General features: G+C 38.6%; 1 protein-coding gene across 9 annotated transcripts in view; it reads right to left on the minus strand.

Annotated features, from left to right (window-relative positions):
• Positions 1-13,450, minus strand: part of TPK1 (thiamin pyrophosphokinase 1) — a 309,285-nt gene that overhangs the window by 46,358 nt on the left and 249,477 nt on the right. Inside the window, exon 9 of one of the 9 annotated variants that reach the window (XR_010470211.1) lies at positions 715-12,229. The exons of the other annotated variants lie outside the window; for them this stretch is intronic. The gene's annotated coding sequence lies outside the window, so the exon portion shown is untranslated. The remainder of the gene's footprint in view (positions 1-714; positions 12,230-13,450) is intronic. 9 annotated transcript variants of the gene reach the window in all.

Consider the following 13,450-nt stretch of genomic DNA (forward strand, 5'->3'; position numbering starts at 1 on the left):
AAAGCCAGGGCAATATGGTATTTCTCTCAGCACACCCTCCCTCAAAGAACCTGTAGCTTAGGCATTTCTTGAGGTGGAGATTACATCACTGTGTTTACTGGATTGTTTTTCCTTAATTTCCCAGGTTTTCTTCTGAATCCATTAGTATCTGTGGTCTGCACAGCATACTGTAGCAATGAGTTCCACAGCCCAGCTCTGCCTTGCACAATGGAGTCTGGTTGGGCACTGCATGGCACGCTTGTTTGAAGAAGCAAAGACTTGAATGAAACAAGCCATATCCCTAAAATTCCCTCTAGTAATCTTCAACCCAAGTTAATTTCAGTTCTTGGGCAATTAGATATCTCAAAGGTTATCAGAGTGTACACAGGTGCTCACACACTGACAACTAACAGTTAAATGAGTGTTAAAGTGGAGACTAAATATTATGCTTCAGTTTTTGTGAAACTGAATTTAACTCCATTTTCACACCTACACAACCTCCTCACATTCAGGGATGGACACATACAAATAACTAACAGTTGACCATATGTTCTAAGAGAGGGGCAGTATTCGTAAATATAATTTTACTAGGTACACTTTGGAAATTTTAACTATGTAGGAAAATATTAAATATATCTTAAAAATACTAAATATCAAGCAATTAATTCCTTTGTCCTAGTTTACTTCTATCAGCATTAAAAACAATCCCAAAGCCCAAGATACTAGGATTCTTACCTTTCGATTAGCTTCACTTACAATCTCAGACCAAACAAATACTCTGTGACTCAGTTTCCTCAACGAAGAGATTGAGAACAAAGCAGTTTCTCACAACAAAAACATCTTCCAGATAAGGCAGCGTACTTTACTTTTGGTAAAGTGCCTACATAGATTGCTGATTGCAGGTGCTATGTACATGCAATGAATTATTTCCTTATGCTTCTCCACTTCCTCCTCTGTGAAGGAAGGAACTTGTCATTCTTCCTTTTATTAGCAAATGCAGCTGGGAGCTAAATACACTGGTGACTCTGACTGACTGATTTGGCCGTGTTTATGCAAGTAAGCAGCAAGAAACACTAAATCAAAGTATAAACAAATCTTAGGCTAAATGTGCAGATGAAAACCTAACACAGACTAAAAATTGTATGTTCCTGAAATTAGTATTCAGTTGGTAAAGACCCCAATTTTACTTTCCGGTTTAATTTTCAAATAATTTCAGTACTAAAGCATAACTGCAGTCTGCACAGGGGAAAAAATACTGAAATGGTTATTTTCCCCAAATTTAGAAACCATCTGTTTTGAAGTTCTGTTTGACTAAGCAAATTACAGGACTCGCAGACCAGCTAAGTAGTTAAACACATACAGAATATCTTTTCTTCAGTGCAGGAGAAAAATGTCTTTAGCTGAGCTGCTTTGCATGGTACCCTTAATTTATCCTTTCCCTATTCTCTCTGGCACCTGTGTTGCTGGTGAGAAGGTAACAATCACATCAGGGTGTTCCACAAAGGTTAATGCAGACAACAGCCTGGCAGCATTTGATGTGTAAGCAAACAGGACTACCATTTCCCTTGCAACTGAAAGGTCAACAAAACAGAACCTAATTCACTTCTTTTATACAAGACCAAGGGCAGGCAAATGACAGGATACCTGGCAAGTTCATTGTCAGTTCTACAATGCCATAGGAAAAATAGCAGATTTCAGCACTGCAGTTCACGTGATGTAAAGGAACAGAGCAGGGAGCAGAGGTTGCTAATGATCTGGGGCTTTTCTTTAGTAATATCCTGCTTTTTTTTTTTTTTTCCTCGGTGAATAGAAGAATTTATGTATAATGAAGCCTTAGCCTGTAATTTAATTACCACAGGTTACTTTTTGCATTGTATGATACACAAAGAGCTGATATTAAACTCAAGCTGCTGCAATAAAAATCCCTTTAATCTGTTACTGTGATTAATAACTAGTAAATGGCAGGTGACAAATCAAATAGAAGTATAGCATCAGATTATACGAACCTCTTGTCCCACTCTGCTTTTCTGGGGACATTCTTGTTTGTCTCTTTGTTCCCATCAATTTCCAAATATCCAAACATATTTGTTCTGTCCCAAATGGCTCTTACAATGGGGGTGTACAACTTTCACTCCCATGGCTGTCAAATACTGCACTGTAAATGTCTTGTAGATCTTAACGATCTACAAGGCAGAAGAAATTCACAAAGGTTGACTCTAACTCAAGAAGACAGGACACTGAGAAGTTGAGAAAAAAGGCAGGAGCTGTGAAGAAGCCTTAGAAGAATTATGAGAAATGGTGTCTCCCCTTCTTCTGTTAAGCAGTGGGTCTCCCCCACCCAAAACCATTGTTCAACAGCAGTCGGCTTCCCCATCTGCACTTTCAAATTCTCTCCTACTAACCCACTTTCCAAGCTGCACTTATATTCAGGCTCTGAATATCAACTGGAAGGAGTTTGGTGCTTGGCCTGTCGATACCAAAGGCAAAGTTCACTAGTTACTCCGGTAACAGCTCTGTGGTTATCCCAGCCTACAATATCGGCCCTCTATAGTCTTTTAAATATTACAGTTTGAATTCATATTCAATACATCATCATTTTGCTTACAGGCTCCATCCTTGCTGAGGAAGAAAGTGTTTACAACGGTATATAATGATAAACATATAAAACCATCATCAATCATTCATCAGTTACAATTACTATTTGCATCCATTTATCTAATCACAGTCTGCAGTAACTGCTGTACTTAAGCAGTTCAAAACCACTTTAAAGATGGAAACGTTGAGGATAACTACTACATAATTACTTTCACATTTTGTAGCACTCTACTAACTCTTATTTCTGTCCCTTTTCAGGTTTAAGGTATATTAAATAAAGAGGAATTATTATTTACATACACCCCCAGACACCTACACACTCACATGTACTGACTGTGACAGTGCAGGTGAGAAATGGCAGAATAGTGTCATAAACTCTATTTAACACGCAACTTCAGCTGTCTCAAACACTCAGCCTCCCAGTCTATCTCTGTTGCTACTTTAAATACATCGAACTTCCTATCTAACTATATTAAAAAAAAAAAAAAAAAAAAGGCCTCTCTCTGTTTTTCCCCCTCCTCCTTCTCCTCTGCAAGATCACCTGCCAGAAAATTACTTCATATCTGCCCTGGATGTCAGAATTCATTCTCAGCCCTCCTTTCTGTTTCTCTTTTTCAACCCCACTAATTTGAAGATGCCAAACAGTGGGTCCTGAGCTAGTAACAGCTTAAAGGTCAGATAACTTCCAACATTCAGAAACTAGACAAAAGAGGACAGACAACAATTTGTTCTGCAGTGACTATCAGAACTTAATTTGCTATATTACATAAATAATGGATTCCTGAGAGCAGAAGAAGTGATATTTGTGTGTTCTTTTGCCTTTTCTGTCTTAAAAAAAATATTACCATATTCATCTTTCTGCACCAAAACTAATGTTTGTCTGAAAAGCACTGTAAAGATTTGAGGGATCAAATCCAACCCCCCTCCCCACAATGCTCATACTGTTATTCCAACCAGTGAACAATGCAAACACACAACTGCTATTGAACAATGTTCTGTACAGCATATGATTAGGTAACAACATGAGAGGACACCCTCCACTTCTCCCCTGCATTTAAATTGACTCTGAACAGAGAGGACAGTTGACAGCGTGCTTTACTATGCGTAATGTTCACGACGTGATCCTAGATGGACTTTTTCCTCTCTGGTCCCTTCCCTTCTTTTTCCACCTCTGTATGTCTGTCAGACCACTGCAGTAAATCATGCACTTGGTAGAAAAGTTAGTTGTAGTGTTTCTAGAAATAGTTGTAATAAAACAAACAGAGAAACAAAACCCAAACCAAACAAACCAAGCAAAACAAAACCCAAACAATTTAGGCTTCTAAGAGAAAGTTAATAATGGGTGCTGTTGATGAAGCCTGGCCTACAGACATTGCAGATCACGGCTGAACTGAGTGAGCACACAAACCACCTCCCAGTTGATTATCCTGGGTGACAGAACCAACTTGCCAAGCAGCAGCAGCTGACAGAGCAGGAACCACTGCCCAGCACTTCAGCAAGGGCTCAACCAGGTCCCCAGGCTCTTGACCTTTCATGCTCATCCTCCAGTTCTGCTGGCACCTGCTAAAAGCTTCTAATACTCTTTCTAGCCATGAATGCCAACTGTGCTGTGACAAAAAAAAAGAAACAAACCAACAACAAAAACAACCAAAAAAACCCAGAGTGTATGAAATGGAGGCTGCACAACCTGTTCTGTAGGTGGCACTGTATGCTAAACAATGATTTTCTTCTCTTTCCACAGTACAGTTTCTGAGAATAATAATGCAGATGCAGCCTCTAACACATACAGAATATACATTTATTTAAAATCAGGAATCATTCCGTGGTATTAACTTTCAACTGTAACTCCAGACGTCATTTCCCAATTGCAATTAATCATGTTTACCCCTATGGCAAGATGGGGTGCACTGCACAGACCCAGTGTAGCAAACAGTCCCTGCATCAAAGAGTTAACAAGACAAACAGCAGGAGAAGAGAATATGCTAACGAGAGCTAATTATGTGTTCCAACCCTACTGCAGGGTCCCCAGCCTGGTGTGCTACCCACTGAATCAGCAAGTTGGGCTGTGCCATGCTGACAATTAAGGTTTGGTGGTTTTTTGTCTCTTTTTTTTTTTTTTTTGTTTGTTTTTAAACTGCCTTCATTATTAGTAACTTCTGAAGGATTTGTTGAAAATAGCATCAGAGCAGGTAGGCCAGAAAATCAGCAGAGAAATTCAAGAAACAAGGGCACAAAACCAAGACTGACAAACATATAGGGAATCATTACCCTGGGAGGTTAGAGAATGGCATAAACTGGAAAAAGTGGATTTCACAACAGTGAGTAAAATTCCTTAGATATTATTTCAGCAGGGGCACTAAAGAAATTGTGAAGGCATTAAAAGGAACACAAGCTAATCTGAAGATTCACTGACAATGTTTGCTTGAGACATTTGGGATCTAAAACTAACTACCAGCAGGAGAGCTCCCAAAAATTCAGGACAAGTCTTAAATGGTGCGGGTCTGTTCCAGAACTACACGAACCATAAACACACAGGGTAACGAAAGGCAGCAGCAGAGAGAAAACTGGCATGCACAAGCTCTGAAGAATCAACCAACCTTTCTACTGTACCTTGCAAATGTTTTGCAGAGTATTGCCAGCTTTTTTGATTTGTATTTGCCAAAAAACAGTTTGCAGGCTTTTGGAATGTTAAAAGCTAAACACAGCAACACTTCATATCTTAAAATAAAAAGGAAAAATACTTCATTATTCTCGTATAACTAAGATTTATGTTGATGTTAGTATTTAATACAATCCAGTCCACTACACGATGTGGAAAATTTTCCCCGTTCCCTAGGTGAGTGTGTTGCATTTGCTGCATACATGGTTTTAACGTGGATTGAAAATCTTGCTTTACATATGGCAGACAAAGCCACAAAAGTGTGGCAAATTTTTAGCACTGTTAAAAAAAAAAAAAAGATAGAGTGAATCAAGCACAGTGGATTTGAATTATCTGGAGCGTTTCGTTTTCTTACAACTATGCAGATGTAGCATATTGTAACGCTTTTGGCTATATTAATGGAAATGTTATGACTGTTTAAAAATTCTCGTCGGTAGCCAAAACGCTTTTTTTCCAGAATCCTCACATGAAAAAATTACTTGATGCATGGACCTGACAGCTGTACTGGTGGGAAACCACATCTATTGAACTACGGGTAAAGAAGCCAGATGCAAGAAATATTTCAAAGTCATTTGTCTTACCACGTCTTCATACTTTGCCCAGACATTCAACAGTAAAATCAGGAGAAATTCATGTAAATTACTACAGCCGACCAGCAATACATTAAAAATGTGCAGAGCTAGAAAAGGGAGCTCTACAGCATTAGTGAGTGAGAAGAGAGATTTGAATAGGAACCAGCACTGACAGCTAACCCCAGAGACTGAGATTAAAGCCACTACTGCCTTATTTTACATATAGAAAAGCCATTTCAGGCATATTTAAAGGCTATATCTCCTGCTGCAGAGTTTGACTTGTGGTAAGTACTTCTGCACATTGTTTAACTTTACCCGCTTTATATTGCCCAGAACTAGTCATGTGCATGAAAACACATGGATGCCTACCTGTTTGGATGAATTGAAGGCTTAAATTACCCTAGTTCAGTGAAGGAAGGGACAGAGGCACCTCAAAATTAACGTGCTAATATCAAAGCCAAGGTGCAATTCTCCGATTAATTCCACAAGTTTGGTATTAAGCTCTAATGTTTTCATAAAACATAAATTCTTTAACATACATTCAATATACAGAGCACAGGGTGGCAAGGTATGTTTACAAGGGGTTCACAATGATTGCCTGGGGATATATTTGGAAGACGTACTTTATGTTTGTGTACCAAAGTTATTAATAAATTGTGCAGTTCAACTGAGGCTGATCTTGTTAAAATCTCTTAAATCACATAATGAATTGTTTCCAGGCCAGACACACTTGACTCAGCTTATGTGTGTTTTATATAACATTTTTAAAATTAAAGGTATTCTGCCTATTACAGAAGAAAAAAAAAGAAATAGCTAGGAAGAAGGCATGGAATAATTAATTATTGCTTGAGTGGGAGAGAGGCTTGGCTACATTTATTGGGTTGAAAACTAAAACTGACATGTGAAATGAATGGAAAAGTGACCATGCTCCAGTTTCAAATGACTAGACCAAACAGACTATCTACAATATCAAATCACATAATTATTATTAAGCAATTTTTCGAAATGTAACACCTGTTAAAAACTAGAATGTTAACATTTAAGCTATCATCATTCAATTTCAAAATATATGAAGGCAATACCCTGAAGAATATTGACTCATTCACACCACAGCTTTTAATTCTACATTGAGCTTTTAAATGCATAATCCAGATTCATATCAAAGCTCTCTATAATTGTGTTTCGCCTTTTTTTTTTTTACCATATCAATACTCTACAAAATGGGAAAAAAATAAAATAAAAACCAAACAAAACCTGACAGTTCTCCTTATAACTTGCTTTTTTCCCCATTTGTTTTTATAAGCAAAACAAACCCTATCTTTCTCTCCAACTTCTCTGGTTTACATCAAGAAGCAAACTCTTGATGAGTGTTCACACAGCTGATTAGAAAATTGTCTTATAAACAGCATCATTAAGTGGCATGCCAATCAGCAGTCACAGAGTGGTATTGATGGTGCCTCTGTAAACTACAGAGTTATACCCTACATTTGAGAAACCTAAATGTACAATTCTGAGATTTTGTATTGGCAATTATATTATAAATACTCTGTCCTAATGCTTAACAGCATGAGAATATATTTATCACATACCGTATCCACAGTATACAGAAAGGAAAGAAAATTTCTAATTGGAGCAGACTTTCTGAAAAAGCTGTTATGAAGGAACCCTCAATGCCGAAAGTTTATAATAGAGTTACCTTTTTTCAGGTTTTTCAGGAATGATGCCATAGGAAAGCTATACGGATTGTAAGATCTCTTGACATCCATCCCACCCCTATTTAGTTCAATTTACTCTTGTTTTGTGACATGTATCACCACCTACTTAAAACATACTAAAAATATTTGGACTTGTTTGAAACGTTTCATTGTTTTTATAAATATTTTCCTTTTAAATACAAGGAAAAGCTTCAAAATGTAGATAACACAGGAACTTCAGCTACCACATACTGACCTAGACTTGTATGGATACAATGTAGCATGGTACATACAGCTACCTGTTAATAGTAAATGGACCCACGTTCCCTGGGATACAAAACACATGGAAGATGAATCTTAAGAAATGCTAGGGCTGCAAAGTCATGGACTAAAGAGCAATGGGATACCAAAATTAAAGTTTGGCTGTGAAATTTTATTTCTGGTTCTTTAGCTTTCATCCTTTAATTATACAGTGGCATTAACCAAGGAGGCCACATGCTTTCAGTAAATATTAATAGTATTCTCTTAACTGACACACGTTGAGCCCTGATTCGTCATAGGGCTTTATGCCTTATATACTGCATGGATTTAAATTGCATTGAATGCATGCATGTTAAATCCCCACGGGCTTCTGTGTATTGCTCATTACAACAGAATTGATAATACCATTGCACCTGTTAAACTGTTAACATCATTAACATCAAAAGCGGGTATCTTAAAGACAATACCACAGCTTTCATTTTGGAGTATTCTGCTTTACAGGACCACAGCAGAGCTCAGAGGAATGTCAGAGTGCTGAGAGCTCAGCTTGAGCACTAAGACAAATCAACAGCTAACTTGCAAGTAGCTAAAATACTTGCACAGAGTAAAAACTCCGGACAATCAATTGCCTGAACCACAAGAAAATCCCCCATTTCAGAAGTACTTCACCTCATTCCTCCCAAGTGTCTCAGTTTCTGCAGTGGGAGGGGCTGAGGTTGTACACATCTGCACCTTCAGCTACGGCTCCTGATTAACCCCCAGAGAATACACCTGGCACACTGAGTGATGCCGGTGTCCTGAATCTGTAAGCATCATTACATCCCAAAAAAACTACTTACTTTTATTTCTCTGTTTCTGGTTTTTCCTGATTTCAGAGTCTTGAATTGGTAGCCACAAGAGTGCAAGTAAAGAGTCTTCCTTCTTGTTTTCAAATCAAATGTCTAATGCCATCTTTTACTGTTGGATCAAGACCCAGGCAGATGGGTGGACAGGCCCGCATCACTTGAGTTGACCGGTTTACTGACAGTAGAAGTAGGTTATTATGCCTTGACAGCAGTGAAAAACGAAGGAGACTGCTAACAGCAGAGAAATAACAAGACAGAAATATTGGCCTCAGTTCAGTGCTTCAAAAGGGAAGATGTCAACTGTCTACTTAAAACACCTCTGTTCTTATTGTCTCAATCTCTGTATTCATATCTTCCCACATTTTCATGTTATCTGCCCTTTCTTCTCTCCAAAACATGTTTCTAAACCCAAATGCAACCTCCTAACATGTCAGTTTTCCCACTTTCTCTTCTTTTTCTTCCCGCTGTCGCCCTGACTGCCCCACATGTATTTACTGCCCCAAAAGAAGCCACAGCTACTTCTACAGCAAGACATGTGTTCATCTATCAGATATGTGTATTTTCCAACTCACCTGAAAAGAACAGATTTGCTTAGTGATCTGTCATTGGTATGTACATCAAAAAATAGTATTTCCAGAACAGTTACTACAGCCAGTTTTTAACAGCTAATTAATTACATATCAGGATGTCATAAACAACTTACAATCAAAACATAACTTTTTAGAAGCATACTGTAAAAGTCAGTGACAATAAGAACTGTACAGCAAAAGTCATGAGATTTTAGTCCTCTTGAGAACTTCATACAACAGCAAGGAAAAATCCACCTCTTCCATAAACATCCAGAGGCAAAAACTGGAGAGAGCAAGGCCCCCTCAAACAATGTGCCAAGTGGTTATAAACGGAGCAGCAAATGAAGAATTGAGACACAACAGAGGGACTAGCCAGAACTGTTTGCCATTAAGGTACAGGAATAGATCACCACAGAGGAAATAATTTCCCTCAGTGTCATGTTTCCGGGGAGAAGAGATCAATCATGCACACCAGTGTGTGCTAAAAATAAATAGAACTAAAAGGTCTGTAAATGAATTGAAAAGGAGGAGTAAATTCTTAACAGTAACACCTACCTACTTGAACAACCCCCCAAAAATCTAAATAGTACACTTGTCCATTAACTGAGTCATCACAGACAAGCGCATGTCACTTTTTAACTCTGAGAGACTCTAGCCAGACATGATTGATTTGTCCTCCTTCTGGTCCTTGCCCTTTTGTGGTTCTACAGAAACGTTGGGAACTGGCAATAACTCACCACATGCATCACAGCTTCCTTGTTTTTGGAAATCTCTTGGCAGCGTGACATTTACATTTATTATGACTGATTCTGGGCATTTAAATATGAAAACAAAGTATATTTGCAAGAGATATGACAAATGAGCCTTTGTACTCTGGTCAGTTTTTCACTGACTTTCTTTCAAGTACATCATTACGTACTTGAAGCTTTGCTTCTGCCATTGTCTAAATGAGAGGACTTCCCACTATCCATATGGGCAGGTTGACTGAACAGAATGCCTTTAGGGTTAAATGTCTTTAGTATAAACTCAAAGATCTCTTTCTTGCACAAATTCTGCCCTCACACCCACTGATGAAACTTCAGATCCACTGCTGAAATCCACAGGATTATTCTGAATCCCCAGTAATCTAAATGGTAACTCTCTGGCTCTTTGCAGACCCCTCTCTTCCCCACAAAGGTATTTGGTCCTTACAACTCATAGACTTCAGCAGCAGCAGGTTGCTTCTGATTTTGATGTGACTTTAGTGTTCTTACCAATCTACTGGCACCACAAACATGAGGATTATCTGCACCAAAGCTGGTCTGAAGTAGAGCACTTATTTCCTCATACCTACAGGTCACATTTCCATTAGCAGAATGAAGGACTGAAGTAACATAGGAGATTCGAGGGAAAGAGCAGCATTTTGCTCTCTTGACAACCTTCTCACCTTGATATTAATAATGAAATTAGTTCCCATAGTTGCAGTGTGCCATGGCAAAGTAGCTAGACATAAATAAGCATCTCCAGTTCACTTCAGGATGGTTCCAGAGAGCCATCTGCTTTGTGCACAACTGTGCTGGAGAAGACTCTCTGAGGTGATTTTATTCTACCCGTTCATGGCCATTACTGCCTAACACTACTGTATGGAAGTATCATACATACACTCCCTATGTCCTGTTGAAGATGGCCATCCAGCTGGGCTAAACTTAGCCCTTGAAGCGGTTTGAGCTAGTCCACATGGTACTTGCATGAATCTTTCCATAACTGGAGTCCTACAGCAGTAATGTTGCCTCAGCAGTGTGATCTGGAAGAGTGTATCTGTTTATCACGTTAAAGCAGCCTTTCTAAACTGAATGCCAGGACTCTGCTACCCAGCTACAGAAGAGCTGGAACCAAATCTCCCTCCCACCAATTCCAAACATTCATTGAAATCTGTGGAAATGGACTGAACGTGTGACATCAAATACCCATCTCGAGTCCCTTCACAAAGTTTGACTGAGTTTTCAAGCTGCTGTTCAGGAAAAAAAGATAAAAACAGCTTTAGGGGCCTAGCACAACTGAGCTCTGGGTTCATCAGTCCTTTAATGTATGCCAAATAGTCTTTTTGGTTCAAAATCATTTCATGCAATGCTAAGCACTGCCCTCATTGTTGCTTTTGCTGACTTGCAGTAAAGCAGTGGGATGCCAGGCTGCCACCATCAGAACATCTGCTTTATAGGAAAAGTATTTCAGCAGGCCTTGCCTTGTAATAAATGATGTGACTCTGGAAGGTAAACAGCAGCACTCCTGCAGGCAAATGGCTTGGAATAGGTCAAAAATGCCTGAAGCTTTGCGAGGAGCAGTGTCATTTCTGTCACCCCACCCAACCCAGGGTCTTAGAGCTTTAACAAGGGAAAAAATACATCACTGAGGCTGTGAAGATACTCCCAGTTGATGTACTGGGAGTCTTCTTCCAGCAAAGAATGTGAGAAGAGAGGCATGGAGGAGACAGCAGGACAGGGGAATCCAGCTGTGAAGCTTTTTACTCTGCCACTGAAAACAGAGCTACTCCTGGGAGCGCCGCTCAGTTTGCCTCAGTCAGAATGAACTAGGGCAGCAAAATGTGCCATGTAAACTACTTCAGTTACAAAAAAGGTTACAGAGTGCTTATACAAAAAGCTTTGCTAGCACACAGATACCTGTCCATTGTCCTAATTTACAGCCTTTTCCAGAACAGTCCCTCATCCTCTAACTATTTTTAAGGAGTTACTAATTTTCTTTTATCTGACTCTGCATTTCTCCTAAGACATAAAACCCTACCGCTTTTGCAGTCTTTTTGTTCCATTCACAATGTAACATCAAAAAATCCCCAATGCACTAAAACAGTGAAAGCATTGCAATTTTACTAACAATATAAACAGCATCAAAAAGATTTTGGATCCTGTTTATCTACCTGTGAAGTTAGTAGTCAGTGGATGCTCTGTTACTACAGTCAGAGAAAGGTCTTGCTCCTGTTGTTATTGTTATTGCCTTTTGCAGTGAAATGACAGTGGCGCTCTTTTGAATGGTGGCATTTTACAGCAATTTAACTTCCTGCCTAAAGAAGCAAATTTGCATTAAAATTACCTGGAAAGCACAATCACATACACACACAGTTTTTATATATATATATATGTATGCCGGCATTTTCAATACATGAAAGGTATGTATGACATACAGCATATTAAAGGCCATAGAGATGAACAGTAAATCAGTTGGCAAGATTATTTTCTACAGTAATTTCCTAGAAAACAAACTATTTTCTAGAAAAGCCTACCATTATCCTCCAACCTCTTCTTCCATGAGCAGTGCAGCTGATTCCTACATCCATCCTTAGTCCCTTCCATGAAAGCATCACTGAGGATCTAATGAAGAATGCTGGGTAATTCTGGCATTATTGGATTTTTTGTTATTTATTTATTAGACACGGGAGCTGTTATCAGCAAGCAGCCAGGTGAGTCAAATCAGATAAAGCATTATCTGAATCCTGTGCTATAAATCAGATTTTAATAGAGAAAAGATCTGTATTCCTTTGGGAGTGGACAGAATATCTTTATAATGTGTTCTGAATGTGTGCTGCACAATAGCATGTATGGGTAAAAAGTATTTTCTGTAATCAGTTTTCTACTTTCTTCTATTGGTTCTTTCACCCACAAGATGAGAACTAAAATAAATGAAAGTTCTGTTTGTTCTAAGGCTAGCAAATAACTAAGATAAGCATGCATAAAAGCATGCATACATGTTGCATTCTCACACAGACACACAAAAAATACTGAAGTCTGCAATATTAAAAATACAACCAAGACATCATTGTTTCTCTGCTGGCAGAATAATTTATGGATTTCAGGTTTTATCTAATTCAGCCATTGAAATGAGACCTTTGATAGCCTACTCTCAACCACAATACAGCTTCTGTCTTAGGTATTTATCCTTGTCTTTTTCTATTCAGAGACTATAAAGTCTCATGACAGTACCTGTAGATTAGACACAGATAACATTTGACTACTCCTTGAAGGTTTTACAAATTTTAATCAACAAAGTAATCCAGATATGCTCAGACTGAAATTGGTGTTAAACATTAAAGACCTTGATGCAAAGCCAGCTCTTTCTTGTATTGCTGTGTCATTCGAATGTTGAGCTACTGGAAATTATTGTTCGCAAAAATGAGGGCTCACCTCTCACCTAATGCATCATGTTTGAATCATCAGACAGCACTGAAATTCTGGATTTAGTTTATGGCCCAGACACTTAAAACAAGTACTTTGAGGACTCAAAAATT

This window comes from Columba livia, chromosome 2, assembly GCF_036013475.1.
Source record: "Columba livia isolate bColLiv1 breed racing homer chromosome 2, bColLiv1.pat.W.v2, whole genome shotgun sequence".
Classification (NCBI taxonomy): domain Eukaryota; kingdom Metazoa; phylum Chordata; class Aves; order Columbiformes; family Columbidae; genus Columba; species Columba livia.